The sequence below is a fragment of the Lactuca saligna genome, chromosome 1 (genome assembly GCF_052625555.1).
Source record: "Lactuca saligna cultivar CGN05327 chromosome 1, ASM5262555v1, whole genome shotgun sequence".
NCBI classification, from domain to species: Eukaryota; Viridiplantae; Streptophyta; class Magnoliopsida; order Asterales; family Asteraceae; genus Lactuca; species Lactuca saligna.
This window is the reverse complement of record NC_136417.1, coordinates 16,692,264-16,709,408: the sequence shown is the minus strand read 5'-3', so window position 1 is coordinate 16,709,408 and position 17,145 is coordinate 16,692,264.

Genomic DNA, 17,145 nt, shown 5'->3' with positions numbered 1-17,145 from the left:
AGCTCCGATCAGTTCAGATTCACACTGTGAATCTGAGGAGGTTTACAATGTGAATCTGAACTGAAATATATATATATATATATATATATATATATATATATATATATATATATATATATATATATATTAACATGAATACGAATCTATGTTTAAAAAGTACAAAAAATATAAATTTTGATATATTTATTAATTTTTTTCTATAAAAAATAGACATTTACTTTTTTCAATAAAGAAAATGAAGTGGGCTTTTTTCGAAAAAAAAAATCGTTTTTTATATATCATAATGGATCTCTATGGAAAGATCACGAAAAATCGTGAACCACGGTATATTTGTTTTTGTTTTTTTTTTTTTTTTAATTTTTAAAGATGGCCTAAAAAAAATTTAAACGAAAAAAAGTGGTAGGTTTTTTTTGTAAAGGGTGGATTTTTTGGTATAATCCGGTTTTGTGCGTCAAATGTAAAAGTGTACATCTATTTCCTTGGCTGTTGATCGTTATAATTTCCGATGCTCACGATTGATTCATCGGTTCCTTGGTTAATTATGGTTCTCTATTGAACCTCACACTATATATATATATATATATATATATATATATATATATATATATATATATATATATATATATATATATATATATATATATATATTCTCCTCTTCTCACAAGCCCACACTAACAATATGTTTTATCTAGAGATCTAGACTAGGAGTATCCTTTGTAACATCCTAAAAATCAAGAAAAACCCTAATTTGGAAATAATGTAAGACTATACAAACCCTTGATACAAGGAAACCCTAATTTGAGCCCACACTAACAATACGTTTTTGAGCCTTAAGGGGTTTTTATATATTTGGGCTATTAGGGTTATCTAACAAGGAAACCCTAATTTGAATGCTTACGCCCTAAGCAACCCATAGACTCCTTTTAATCAAGCCCTTGGACGATTTCCTTATGGGCTTCCCCATAGAATTCGTCCAACCCTTGATACAAGGCAATCCATGCCCCAAAGTGCAATTATCTTACAATTACAATTTCAGTCCCTTAAGTTTAATTAATCTCTTTTAATCACAAAACTAATTACTAATTAATTATTGACTAATATTAATTAAACAATATGATTTCTCCTTTAATATATTATTCCCATAATATATTAATAAATCATATTTAATCCTTTCTCTCCATAATTCATCCTATCAAGTTGCTTTGGTGAAGGCAACCCAAAAGGACCATGCACCATCGGGTCAACTACATACCAAAATAGTTATGGACTTAGACACTAATCCAACAGTTAAGGACCCTACTATAGTATAGGTTCCCTTCCAATCGTCAGTATTTTGTATGTTTTTAAAACATGTTTAAAACTAGTGCAACTAGACTCTTATCTTTTGCGGGATCCTGTCGGTATAGGGATGCTCGTGCTGCGTATACTTGTCTTTGGTAGTATACCTTATTCGCAGCAATAGTCTTGTAGTAAGTCTAAAGTACTGTAACTCTTTTGATGGTTGCATATTTGTGTTTTTTCTGTAACACCTTATGTTCAAATCTAATGTCTTAAATTTTTCCTTATGATTCCGACATTATCATACAACTAGATTCACTTTGATCCGCACGAAACCAGTTTCATACGTACATCTTTTTCTTCGAAATCGCCTTTCCAGTGAAGCCGTCATATCATAACATCGAAGTACTCATGCATGGAGTACCTCATAGTTCTTTTACTTTCTGAAGAAATCCCCGCAGTATCACTCGTGCAGTACGTCAAGTTCAATCAAAAGATTCATACGGTTGATCTATCACTGAAAAATGTATACATAAGGGTAATATATAATCAAGGTTCTACAGGCTTAGAATTGATGATTCCACTTTAATTTCCTTTCCCCATAGGGATGTGAACGTAAAGGAGAATCAGCTATTCGACTATCTTTTCAATCTTATATGACTCGTATACACGAGATGGTGATCGTTGAACCATGTATGAATTCTAATATGAACTTCAGGACGGAGACTACCCAAGACTGCAAGTAATCGCATCATCATGCGAACAAACTTAGAACCCAGTATGACTCCTGTAACCAGATCTCCCTACAGTCTAAACAACTACAGAGATACAAGAACAGTCCGTACAACTTAGCGAACTACACATAAATAGAATTGGAAGACTAGGCTTCTTACCCTGGAGAGCTCCGGTCTTATTCTTCCAGAGGTCGACGTATTGCATCGTATGTACCTCAGATATCGAGGACTCCATCAAGGTTTTCCATTAGAAATCATTGTGTCTACCTCGTATAGGTGAATTGGTTGAGCAAACGCAATGAAAGAATTAGAATAGGGTCCGTCTTTCTTACTAGGATCAGTTCGTCATTCTCCCTGAAACAAATTACTTATCTACCCTCGTAGTAAGAAGGAACCCGTGGAAACATTACCCTCAGAGATACTTTTTACAAAGTTCTCTGAACACGACTTTTGGAATTGGAGAGTCAATTTCCGAAGGCACACTATTAGTGATGTGGAAATCCTTGAGTACTCTGTCAATTGATCCAAAACTGTTGGGAATTGGTCGGCACCAAAGATGCCGACAGAAATTCTCCAAATTCTAGGTCTTACAGATCTACTGTCATAGTTCATCTGGAACTCCTCGCAAATTACAGAAACCCTTACGACTTTGACCCATCAGGGGTGGCCCTTGGCTGGGAAGTTAAGCAAGAGAAAGAAACCTGGGAATTCCAAGTGAGAGACCAAATTCTTTAGGAAGTCTCACTCTGGGAATGGCTTAATACGCTTCGTAAAGCGTGGAAGGCTAAATCCAAGATAATTAGGACCTCCGAGATTCTTACAAGAATCGGTCCCGTATCTCACAAACTAGACCTACTCCGCAAACCCAGTAACATACATTTTACCCTTTGCATCTCGATCTTGAAACCATACCGTTCTGTTAGGACTCTCGTAAATCCACCCGACGAGATCGATATTAACAAGATCCTCGCCTTCGTATAAGAACCGTAGTGACCCCCGACCGAGAGGTCCAGCGGACGAAGCAGCGCCACCTCTTTTTAGTGAAGGTTCGTTGGGATACCAACCAAGGACCTGAATTCACTTATTAGCGCGAGAACCTATTGAATAGGAAGTTTTCTACTCATGACTTGATAATTCATGCCTAATTCCTTACCTAAATTCTAATTTGGGACGAAATTCCCTTTAACAGGGGGATGATGTGACAACTCGAAATTTTCATTCGGTCAAACCCTAAAAGTCAATCACTTCGATTTATAAGTCAATTACATTATTACTTATTTTTAGCGAATTTAAAGTTCGTTTGATTATTTTAATATTATTCTTTAAACGAACGGGTGAAAGGAAGTGCCATCTCGAGTCTTGAAATTTCAAAGCCGCAAACACCTCATGTGTTAGAAGTTCACGGCCAAACTTTTATGTTTGGGCCGAAAATCTTCCCAAAAATGTAAACTCATGCTTAAACATGAGTTTACTCCCCAAATTATCACACTTCTCATTTCCACCCTAAAAGAGTAAACTCCAAACTCTCTCAAGTATCATCCTGGTTTTCGCTCGATTTCCCGAAAACGTAAGTGTTTCTTGACTTGATTAGTTGATATAACATAACATCTAGTGATTATACATCCTTTAATCCATCCATTTATGTGTTTTGACTAGTTTTCCAAAACACCAAGAACACCAAGAAGACACACTAGTGTTCTTGGACTTTTAGTTCATTACAAGCTTCCACAAAGTAAGTACTTCAATCCATGAGTCATTTAAAGCTTGCTATACATATTAATACCAATGAAATGTCCCAAGAACACCAAGAACAAGGTGTTCATAGTTTTGGGAGGCTCCTAAAACCGTAAACACCAAATAAAGTGCAAAGTTGTACCTTAGGCTGCCTAGATGCTTCACAATGACTTAGGGACTTGTCTAGATTCATCCTTGATGAGTTTATCACACAAAAAGCACCAAAATCTCAAATTTTTACGTGTTTACGGTTTGGGGATCTCCCAAAACTGTAAACACCCCAAAAGGTGTATAAAAGTCCCATATTTATGTATAAAAGTCCCATATTTATTCCTTATGTCTAAAATCTAACCTAGACTATTACCATGATTGAGCTAAGGACTTGAAAACCCCCAAATACCATAAACTTATGAGTTAAAGGTAGTAAACTCATGAGTTTAAGGTAGTAAACTCAAAGGAAAATGGTAAAGGGACCGTAAACTCCATTTAGGAGTGAAATGGTGCCCTAGATCCTTCCAAAGGCCTAACCACCAAGTAGAAATGCTTCAAAGGACTTGTAAAAGCTCAAAACAACATATGGTCATAAAGTGTAGAGTTTACGACCATAAACCCTTGAGTTTACTTCCGTAAAATCCTTGGGTAAAGTCATGAAAACCGTAAAATCCAAAGGAGTTTACCCTTAAACCCCAAACACTCTAGCCTTGCCCTACAAACACTTGGATGCAACCCTTGTGATCTTTAACACTTGAAACAAAGTGTTTTCATGTTCTAGAGTGTCCCAACTTAATTTATTAGTTATAAATTGGCTAATTAATTATATATATGTTCATTATATGATAACTAGGCTCGTGCGTGTGTACAAGTCTCCATTTGTCACCTAGCACTGCATCCGACACTTCAATCCAATCCACTCACTGCAAGTGAGTTCATACCCCTAAATTAACCTTTTAAATGTTTTCAAATGTTTATAAATACGTTAATGGGGGGGGGGGATACAAGTAAAGTTACGATAGTTATTATCTCAATCACATGTGATTAATAACTATCGACAAGTGAATCTCTTACTTTCAAACTGTTTTATTTCAAATTGTCTTAAAAACTCTTTTACATATCAAATGCTGTTATGAAACTTCTTTTATACTTTTATATTATCAATTGCATGTCTGTGTATGTATAGTTATATAAGCAATGTTTAAAAGGCGTAGGAAGGCCTATCCGCCCTATTTCCTTTTCGCGCTTGAGATGTGATCTGGTGGGATATCGGGTACCCATACGAAGGTCTTTTAAATATTAGTTATATATCATGTGTACATATATAGTCATAAAGGTTCATCCAGTTCATTCAGTACCCGTGGGTAGCAAGGGTATACTCCCATGTTCATATATATAAGTTATATTACTAGTAAACTACAATAGGCGTAGTTTAGGGTTTTACTAATACTAGAACAATGAATCATACAATGAGTCAGTTCATTCATGAATCAATACTTGCTAGATAGAGAGAGACCACACATTACAACTAACACACATAGAACATTACAGTACATTACTATACATGCTAGATAGAGAGAGAACACACGTTACAACTAGCATACACAGAACATTACAGTACATTACTATACTATTACATAGATATGTTTACATGATTACATTTACATGAGTACATTTACATAAACATGCTTACATGAGTGCATTTACATAGATAATATATGACGAGTTATTATTACATTTTATATGTATAGATTATGTTATATAATCCTCATTCTTATCTTTACCTTGTGATACAATCACATAATCGACGAGATAGATTGGATTTAATATCCTAGTACCAAAGGATACTTTGTGGGACTAACCATTCCTATGGCCACTGTTAGCTACAGAGGATAATGAACATCTACGGATGCCTACAGTTGATACCATTAAAGGTATACTTTAAGGTATTAACTATTCCTACACCCAGCTGTTAGCAACAGAGGTAAATGTACATCTACGGATGTCTTAAGTTAAAATTGTTAGTTACCGTAGTACCAAAGGGTAATACTTAGGTTATTTATATTATTACCTTTATCTTGTGACTCATTCACATAACCGATGAGGTGAATTATATTTGAGTATCCTAGTACCAAAGGATACAATTTCTTATAATAATAATAATACTAGCACAGTCGGGTCTTGGTAGAAGGCTACATTCAGAGCAGTTAGGTCTTGGTAGAAGACTCCCTTTAATAATAGTAGGAATCATAGGGATTTCTAGGGTTTTTCAAACGTTTACAGTTGTTCTAAAAACATTTTCATACTTATACGAACTTTCTTTCATAACAATTTCAAGTCTTTCATTACAAGTTTTACAAATTAAGACACATTAATACTTATGATCTCACCAGCTTTAAAGCTGATACTCCCTTTCAAAATAACTTGTATCCTCAGGTCAACGATAGACAGGTACCAATGTAAGGTTTAGAGAAGATGGAGCTCGATCAAGACCCACCTTTCATTTTGATTATACTTTAGTGTCTACTTTAATTTGACAGAACACACTTGTATTAAAATTATATTATTAATGCAATGGATGATGTTGTTGCTTGTTTACTACTTTTCATTATTGTGATACTGTACATGACGTCCTCCGCTCCAGAACGTTTCCGCCGTTCATGGTTTTGGGGTGTGACACGTCGCAGGAGCTACTCGAGATCATCGGTCAGATCATGCTCTCCCTGTCGTCGCCGGAACCACAACCCAATTGTTTTCCAAGTTTCTTGAAGCAATATAATGTGTACATTATATAGTTTTTTTTTTCTTACATTTTTTTGTTTTTTGCTTAGGTGATTTAGTTTCAAATGCGGTTGGTGCCAACTTTAGTCCTCATATCATCAATATTAATACCGGAGAAGTAATTGACTATTTTACCCTTATGAGTTTTGTGAAAGTATATACAATATATTTGTATATTATAGATGTGTGACATTATCCTTCAACAATTCTTAATTATTGGTGTTTTTATTTTTAGATACAATCATCAGTTTTTAGATAACAATTTCATAATCTGACATTTGAATTTGGAGTGCTTAGTTGATTGACAAATGATCCATGTTAGTTGTTTATTCGTTTTGCATCTACCCTAGAACACAATAACATTTTTATTTAATTATTGAATCACAATAAGTCAATTACAGGTTCTAACAAAAGTTGTTTTTTGAAAGAAGTTAACACCATCAACTAAGCTATGAGAGAGAATGAAGAAGAGGTGCACAACATAAAACTCACAAATGTGGATGATAAGAAATAGATTTGTTAAGATTGGAATACTCCAAGAAGAAGACGACAAAACATGATATGTAGAACCGATCTGTTTATTTTGTGATTCTAAATACATTTCAAGTGATTCACTCTTTCAACATTGTTCTTTAAGCAACGGTTTTTATTTTGGCAGCATCCGAACTACAATGAACCTTTGGAAATAGTCTAATGCAAATCCAACTCGCGCAAAGCGGGGATACTTCACTAGTTATATTCTAAATTATAATTCCTAAAATAAGGCTTCAATTTCCCATAAATCCAGTTGCATCTCAATAACCCCAACTTCCTGCGTAACCTACATCACCTCTGCGATCTCTATTTTCAATGCCTCCTTCTATCGTCCACTCATCATTGCCGCCAAACACCATCGTCATCCACTGCTTGCTTCCACCATAATCAGAACACATCAGACATTGCACTTTCATCCCCTTCCATGCGTTTCATTATGTTCTTACCCACCTGTAAATCAAAGAGATAGAAAGGGGATCTCCATCTCCGACGCTTCTCTCTTCACCGCCGACCACCACTACCATCATCTACATCTGTTATCGAGGAGAGATAATCTAATCTAAGTTATTAATTTCTGGAAAATCCAATTTGATCAGTTTTGTAGTAATATTTGAAAATTGATTTGATTTTCATCTACTCACAACAAAACAACGCCTTGGGTATATTAATCGATAATATTATTCATTCGGTTCATGTTGTTCATATAATCATATGGTTTATTATGAAGTATTCATTATGTCATCATGTCAAAAGTATATTTAACCCACTGCTCTACCTTTCATATTGATTTCCTTGTCATTATATTAGATGTTTGGATTCCAAATTCTACTTCTCTAATGCTTCATAATTATCAACATCAACGAGGTAATTTCTTATTTGTTTCTCCAACTTTTAATAGTTTATTTATTAGTTGTTTAGTTATCTATTGTTTTTTATTTATTTATTGTTTTTATAAACAACCTGTAACATCCAAAAATACGATCCAAATTTTTTTTGTTTTAATAATGATAAAAATCATATACTAAACGTCATATCATAAAACCATACGTCAAATATCTCAAATCATAATAAAATGTTGTGAAACAACTGTATCAAATCATACTATGAATCAAAACACACTCCCAGGAAAAAGACTCAAGTTGTGGTGTGTACGATGCCATCATCCCGAGCTCTTCCCTTTACTTGCGGAAGTACCTGAAACCAAAATTGAAACTGTAAGCACGAAGCTTAGTGAGCTCCCCCAAACTACCACATACCATACAATACATATAAATCAGATACTGGTCCTTGCCTACTACATTGGACTGAAGTCCGAAAACTGCATCGGACCGAAGTCCGGAACTGACTGGGACCTTGTCCCCTGTATCGGATCGGTGTCCGGAACTAGCTGCATCGGACCGAAGTCCGGAACTGATTGCATCGGACCAAAGTCCAGAACTGACTGATCATAGCAGAGCATAAGCACATATCAACTAGCATAACACATATCATCTAGCATAAACACATATACTGTATACTGCATCAGGCCGTAGCCCGAAACACATAACACATAAATCCTGTCTGCGCCACGAAGGCATCAAACATACTAACTATTGCATCGGACCGAAGTCCGGAAACTACTGCTAGCTAAACAGGCCGACATTGTGGCCTTAGACTCGTTCCTACTGGAAGGAAACTCACCTCGTAATTTGGCTGCTGAATGAACTGCTCGGGAAACTGTCTGCTGTTGCTCCGGTATCTCCCCGGCTACAATTTCCATAAGTACCCTCAATCAATCACTGATAACTACACTGAGGGTAAAATGACTATTTTACCCCTGGTCAAATTCAACCTATTGGTCAAATTCAACATACAGTTGACATGACTCGTCGAGTTGGGTCACCAACTCATCGAGTCCTTACTCTCACTTTCTTGCTTCTGCTCGCCACTACTCATCGAGTTTGGCATAGACTCGACGAGTTCCTCTTCGATACTAACACTCAGTCAATCTACATCCGACTCGCCGAGTTGTATGAACAACTCGTCGAGTCCTCCTTCAATACATGAACACTCTGGATGTGACTCGCTGAGTTGTATGAACAACTCGTCGAGTCTGTTATTGAGGTATGAAGATTGCCTTGGACTCGTTGAGTCAGGGGATTGACTCGCTGAGTCCCTTCATGAATGAGTTCGATCTCCAACTCACTAAGTCCATCCCATAACTCACTGATTCCACTCAGCATGACACATAAAAGGGGAAGGAATCGGGGACTCACGACCCGACTCGCCGAGTCTGAAGAATAACTCGCCGAGTCGGTTGCATCCAACACTACTCCGATGATTCTACTCAAATCTAATGCATACAACTCATATCTCTGGGTTCATAAAGGTTAGTTACCACGTAAAGTTTCCAACTTTACGTGTACATATGCATGAAAATGGATTTAAAGTCTAAAAAGACACTTAAAGGAATAGATCTAGGGCTTTCAAGAAAAAAGGCTCCATAAAGGTGTTAGATCCACGACTTTGGGACTGAAACATGGCTATACCTAAAGTCCAATTACCCCAATGTGATTTCTCTACCATAAATAAGCTAAGTAATGGATAAAATGCTCTAAATGTGATTCAAAAAAGGTGAATCAATCATAGCAACAGAGGGAATCCAGTTTTTACCTCAATAACTCTGCAATATATGCAAGATCTTGGACTTTCTTCTACTCACTTGGATCTGGCTACCTTCTTCTCTTACAAAACTTCAAGATTCAGACAATAAATGCTCAAAATGCTCAAGGAAAGGTTAGGGTTTGCTAAATGATGCTCTGAATGTGAAGGGGACGAGGTTGGGGCTCCTAACATGGCTTAAATAGGGTGCAAAACCGGGGGATTTAGGGTTTCATTCAGACTGATGGACTCGTCGAGTCCAGGATATGGACTCGCTGAGTCGCCACCTTAAACGTGCTCGAAATCCCGTCTCTACTCAACGAGTCGGGCTACTGACTCGTCGAATCCCGCTTGAAACTTGAATAAATAACAATATTAAATAACATATCAGAATCGGGGCGTTACAACTCTCCTCCACTTGTCTCAAACTTAGTCCTCGAAGTGTGCTGCTGCTGCATCTGGGAACAACTATGGGTAGTGCTCCCTCATCTCCTCCTCCGCCTACCACGTCTACTCAGATCCCTTCCAGTGCTGCCACTGCACCTTTACCAAATGAACCACCTTGTTCCTCAAGGTCTTCGTCTTTCAATCCAAGATCACAATCAGTCTCTCAATATAATTCAGGCTGTCATAAACCTGAGTGTCCTCTAAGGGTACGACTGCTGACTCGTCCACCAAACACTTCCGCAACTGGAAAACATGGAAAGTGTTGTGGATCTGGCTAAGCTCTGCCGGAAGATCCAACCGATAAGCGACCAGACCCACCCGGGCCAAAACCCTAAAAGGACCGATGAACCTGGGGCCCATCTTGCCCCTCTTCCGAAACCTGATGACACCTTTCCAGGGTGATACCTTCAGAAGGACCATGTCGCCCACCTGAAACTCCAAGTCTGAACGCCTCCTGTCGGTGTAACTCTTTTGTCGACTCTGTGCAGTCTACAGTCTACTACGAACCTGCTGGATCAACTGTCATCTTGAGCACCAGTTCGGTGCTCCCAATGACGCGCTGACCGACCTCGCCCCAACCAATCGAGGTCATGCACTTTCTCCCATAAAGCATCTTGAAGGGAGGGTTGTCAATACTCGCATGATAACTGTTGTTATACAAAAATTCCGCTAATGGAAGATACGTATCCCAACTGCCACTGAAATCTAGGACGTATGCCCGGAGCATATCCTCAAGAGTCTGAATTGTCCTCTCGCTATGCCCATCCATCTGAGGGTGGAAAGCGGTGCTGAAATGGAGACGAGTACCGATCTCATCGTGAAACCGCTTCCAGAATCTGGAAGTAAAGCAGACATCTCTATCTGACACCACTGATACAGGCACTCCATGCCGTGCCACAACCTCTCGAACATATATATCGGCTAGCTTCTCAGCCGATATGCTCTCCTGGATCGGTATAAAATAAGCATTCTTTGTCAATCGATCCACTATAACCCAAATCGAATCCACTCCACGTGTGGTCCTAGGAAGCTTAGTGATAAAATCCATCGTGATATCCTCTCATTTCCACATTGGAATGTCCAACGGCTGCATCTTGACGTGAGGCCTCTGTTGCTCTGCCTTAACCATCCCGTAAGTTAGGCATCTTTCCACATACCAGGCGACAACCCGCTTAATGCAGGGCCACCAACAGTCGGGTCGAAGATCCCTATACATCTTCGTTGCCTTTGGATGGATGGAAAATCGAGACTTATGGGCCTCGTCCATCAACACCTTCCATACTCCGCCCCAGTACGGTACCCATACTCTCCCATGAAGGGTGAACAATCCTCGGTTTTCATAATCAAAAGAAGCTACCCACAATCTTGTCACACTTCTGCCTCTCCTCCTTGAGGCCCTCGGCATGCGCCTATTTGATTTGCTCCAACAATGGAGTAATCACTGTCATCCTTAGACAAATATCTTTGATCGGGGCCGCTGTTGCCTTGCGGCTCAGGGCGTCGGCCACTACGTTGGCCTTCCTTGGGTGATAAAGGATCTCACAGTCGTAATCCTTCAACACATCTAACCATCGTCTTGGCCTCATGTTCAGATTCGGCTGATCCATGAGGTACCTCAAGCTCTTGTGATACGTGTAAACGGTACATCGGACCCCATAAAGGTAATGTCTCCAACTCTTGAGGGAAAACACCACTACCCCCAGCTCCAAATCATGCGTAGGATAGTTAGCCTCGTGAGGATTCAACTGTCTCGAGGCGTAAGCTATCACACAGCCTTACTGCGTCAACACTGCTTCCATACCTGTGATCGAGGCATCACAGTAGACTACAAAATCTTCTATGCCCTCTGGCAGGGTAAGAATCGGTTCCTCGCACAATCTCTGCCTGAGGGTCTCAAATATTGCCTGCTGCTTAGGCCCCCAATGAAACGCCACCGACTTCTTGGTCAGTCGGGTGAAACGCCACCGACTTCTTGGTCAGTCGGGTGAATCTCTGCCTGAGAAATCTTGGATGAATCTCCTGTAATACCCTACCAAACCTAGGAAGCTCCGAATCTCATATGGAGACCTTGGGACCTCCCACTGCATCACGGCCTCTATCTTGGTCGGATCTACCAAAATACCCTTCTGGTTGACGAGGTGTCCAAGGAACTGCGCCTCGCACAACCAAAACTCGCACTTAGAGTACTTTGCGAAAAGTTTCTCCCCCCCTCAAAATCTCCAGCACCTCCCTCAGGTGCTCCTCGTGCTGCTCCTAAGTCTTGGAATACACCAAGATATCATCTATGAATACTATCATAGACCGATCCAGCATCGGCCTGCACACGCGGTTCATGAGATCCATGAAGAGCCCAAATGGCATCACCACGAACTCATAATGTCCATACATGGTCCTGAAAGCAGTCTTTTGCACATCCTTGCCTCTGACTTGCATCTAATGATACCCGGAGCATAAATAGAACAAATCATCTATCCTCGAAAGTGGGTAACGGTTCTTCACCGTTACCTTATTCAGCCCCTTGTAATCTATACACATACGGTGCGACCCGTCCTTTTTCTTCACAAACAAAATCGGTGCACCCCAGGTCGAACTGCTCGACCTGATAAAACCCTTGTCTAGCAGCTCTTGCAGTTGCGTAGATAACTCCTGCATCTCTAGGGGAGCCAACCGATATGGTGCCTTAGCTATTGGAGTCACACCAGGGATTAGGTCAATCCCGAACTCGACCTGCCTCTCGGGAGGTATTCCAGGCCAATCCTCTAGAAATACATCCGGGTAGTCTCGCACTAATGGAATATCATCAACTGATGTCTTGCCCTTCTCCCGGGCATCTAAAACATAGGCAACATAACCTATGCAGCCCTGCTCAAAATAGCGCCTCGCTCTTGCCGCTAAACACAGAACCGGTCCGCGCCATGGCCTCTCTCCCTGAATCACTAACTCTCCCCCACTGGGAGTGCGAACCCTCACTAACTACAACTCACAATCTATCGCCGCCCCATTGGGGCTCAGCCAATCCATGCCTAGTATAACCTTATTCCATCACAGGGGAATAGGGACCAAGTCCACGGGAAACTGCTCATCGAATAACTATAAAGAACATCCTCTGCGTACCCTTGCAACCCTAACGGTCCTATCAGCTACTATCTCAACCTCAAGTGGACAATCTAGCTCCCCTAGAGCTCTGCTAAACCTCTTTCTAAGTGCAAGAGAGATGAATGATCGGGTAACCCCCGAATGAAACAATATTGTAGCTGAAATGTCGTCCACTGAGAACAACCCTCAACAAAACATATAACGATAAGAAACAATCAATAATAAATGCAGAGATAAGGGAGAAATACGTACCCGTCACCATGTCAGGATTCGTTCGCGCCTCCTCTGCTGTCAGCTGAAAAGCCCTACTCTTCGCCACTGGCGTCTCAGCTCGGCCCTAACGGCCATTTATAATCCTCAAAGTAGTAGGGGCAGGTGCTGACACCTTCCCTGCAGCTGCTAAACTCGGACACTAGGACTTTTTATGTCCCCTTTGATTGCACTAAAAGCAAATCAGATCTAACGCGGCAATGACGGTGGTAGTGGTGGTACAATCTTTGCTCATATGCCCAGTCCGGCCGCACTTGTAGCAGTTGGAACTCCCTGCGTTGCACACCCCATCGTGCAATCTCCCACACTTGCCACACCGACTGTGGCTCTGCTGACTCCTGGATCTGTGAAATGAAACCTTAGGCTTTTTGCCCGAACTCCCTGTACCCGAAGCTGCCTCCAGCTTCCTCTTCCTCTCCATCTCAAGGTCAATCTCTTTCTCTCGAGCTTTGGCAATCATGTCATCCAGCGTTTTACAGCTGGACCAGCTCACAAATAGGCAGATATCACTCCGCAACATCTCATGATAACGGGCCTTCTTCATTTCTTCATTTGCTGCATACTGAGGAACGAGAAGTGCCCTCGCCCTAAACTTGGCGATAATCTCCGCCACTGTCTCTATACTCTGGGTCAAATCCTAGAACTCACGTGCTAACTGTTGCACCTCAATAATGGGTGTGAACTCAGCCCTAAACCTGGTGGTAAAGTTTGCCCAGGTCATGGCATCCAAAGCTGCATCAGTCCCGATGGCATGACCAAACTCCTCCCACCAATCACGTGCCATGTCCTTCAGAAAATAGGACTCCAACCTGACCTTGTCCCCCTTAGGACACCTGCTTGTGCGGAAAGCATTGGCCACGTCCGCCAACCATCTGGTACTCGCTATGGGGTCCCGCACCCCGTGGTAATCTGGAGCTCCACATGCCCCGAACTCCCTGAAAGTAAGTGTGCACGACCCCATCATGGCCACCACCTCAACACGAAATGTGCCTAGCTTCTCCTCCATTAACTCTAATATACCCTCCTTGATCGAACCAAAGATCACTAGAGTCTGCTCAAGAATGATACCAGTAACCTCTGAAGTGAAGAACTCTCTAGTCTGATCATCCAACAACTCGGCTCCCGAGCATGATCCCGGTCCCTCTCTGGCCCCTAAACTGACGCTTGCTGGTCTAGGGCGTAAAACCACCATTCTAAAAACACATCACAATAAACCTTAGAACATTGATATGACTCGATGGATCATTACTACTACTGGCTTTTCGGTCTCATCTCAGCCTTCCTCGATTCAAGTACGGATCCTCTGCTTCCAGTAGTATGGGCCCTTACTACCTTCCATATCTATCCGTACTTTTACTCAAGAATTGCCTCGACTCCACCTAGCCACTACTACTGCTGCTGATCCCTACTGCTCTCATCCTAGGCTTGCCCTAGGGAAATCTCTGACTCAACCCAACCAGTCATCAGCTGCTGAAGGCATCCTTGTAATGCCAATTAACCATTACTTGAATACCATCACATTTGAAGAGGCTTAGATAATACTTCGAGTAAAAGACTCGTCCCCACAACGGTTAGACTCAGACAAGAGCTGCGCAGCAAGGAAAAATCCAACACTCTAAGATTATTCAACCTTGTTCACATGTGATGTGGCATATTCACCTAATGGCTAACTCCCATCACTCAGAGTCCCACAAAGCACGAAGCAAACAACATTCGGACACGAAAAACTACTCAAGCAATTCTATCCTCATAATGAGAAACTGTACTAGCATATAATGCTAAGCTCATGCTATCATGCATAACCTAAACATGCTATCCTACTGTTGTCTACTCAATTTCTAGCATGCAATTCTCATAATGCTGAAACACATAAAGCAGGCACATAAGGAATCCTCCTAGATCCTTAGTCCTATACTAGCATGCTATTCGACTGAAACTGAAACTGAAAATGGAACTAAAACTGAAACTGAAATTGATAATCATAAACTTGTATGGGTAATTTGGGAGTACTTACTTGAGCTCGGCTGATCGCATGCACCACACCCTTTTCACTTTATCAAAACTCTTTTCTTTCTAAGTTCTTTTCAAAAATGTTTTTCTTTTAAAACCTTTTACCATTTCCTTAGTTTGAGTTCAGACGCACCAAAGAGTGTATCAGAATCCCTCAAACCAAGGCTCTGATACCAACTTGTAACATCCAATAATACGACCCAATTTTTTTTAATAATAATAAAAATCATATACTGAACGTCATATCATAAAACCATACGTCAAATATCTCAAATCATAATAAAATGTCGTGAAACAACTGTATTAAATCATACTATTAATCAAAACAAACTCCAAGACAAAGACTGAAGCTGTGGTGTGTGCGAAGCCATCATCCTAAGCTCTTCCCTTTACTTGCGGAAGTACCTAAAACTGTAAGCACGAAGCTTAGTGAGCTCCCCCAAACTACCACATACCATACAATACATATAAATCACATACTGGGCCTCGCCCACTACATCGGACGGAAGTCCGGAAACTGCATCGGACCGAAGTCCGGAACTGACTGGGACCTTGACCCCCTGTATCAGACTGGTGTCCGAAACTAGCTGCATCAGACCGAAGTCCGGAACTGACTTCATTGGACCAAAGTCTGGAACTAACTGATCATAGCATAGCATAAACACATATCAACTAGCATAACACATATCATCTAACATAAACACATATACTATATACTGCATCAGGCCGTAGTCGGGAACACATAACACATAAATCCTGTCTAAGAGACAAAGGCATCAAACATACTAACTATTGCATCGGACCGAAGTCTGGAAACTACTGCTAGCTAAACGGGCCGGCATTTTGGCCTTAGACCTGTTCCTACTGGAAGGAAACTCACCTCGTAATCTGGTTGTTGAATGAACTGCTCGGGAAACTGTCTGTTGCTGCTCCGGTATCTCCCTGGCTACAATTTCCATAAGTACACTCAATCAATCACTGATAACTACACTGAGGGTAAAATAACTATTTTACCCCTGGTCAAAGTCAACCTATTGGTCAAAGTCAACATACATTTGACCTAACTCATCGAGTTGGGTCACCAACTCATCAAGTCCTTACTCTCACTTTCTTGCGTCTGCTCGCCACTACTCGTCAAGTTTGGCATAAACTCGATGAGTTCCTCTTCGATACTAACACTCAGTCAATCTGCATCCGACTCGCCGTGTTGTATGAACAACTCGTCGATTCCTCCTTCAACACATGAACACTCTGGCTGTGACTCGCCGAGTTGTATGAACAACTCGTCGAGTCTGTTCTTGAGGTATGAAGATTGCCTTGGACTCGCCTAGTCGGGGCATTGACTCGTCGAGTCCCTTCATGAATGATTCCGATCTCCGACTAACTGAGTCCACCCATAACTCACTGATTCCACTCGGCATGACACATAAAAGGGGAAGGAATCGGGGACTCATGACCTGACTCGCCGAGTCGATTGCATCCAACACTACTCCGATGATTCTACTCAAATCTAATGCATACAACTCATATCTCTGGGTTCATAAAGCTTAGTTACCACGTAAAGTTTCCAACTTTACGTGTACATATGCATGAAAATGGATTTAAAGTCTAAAAAGACACTTAAAGGAAT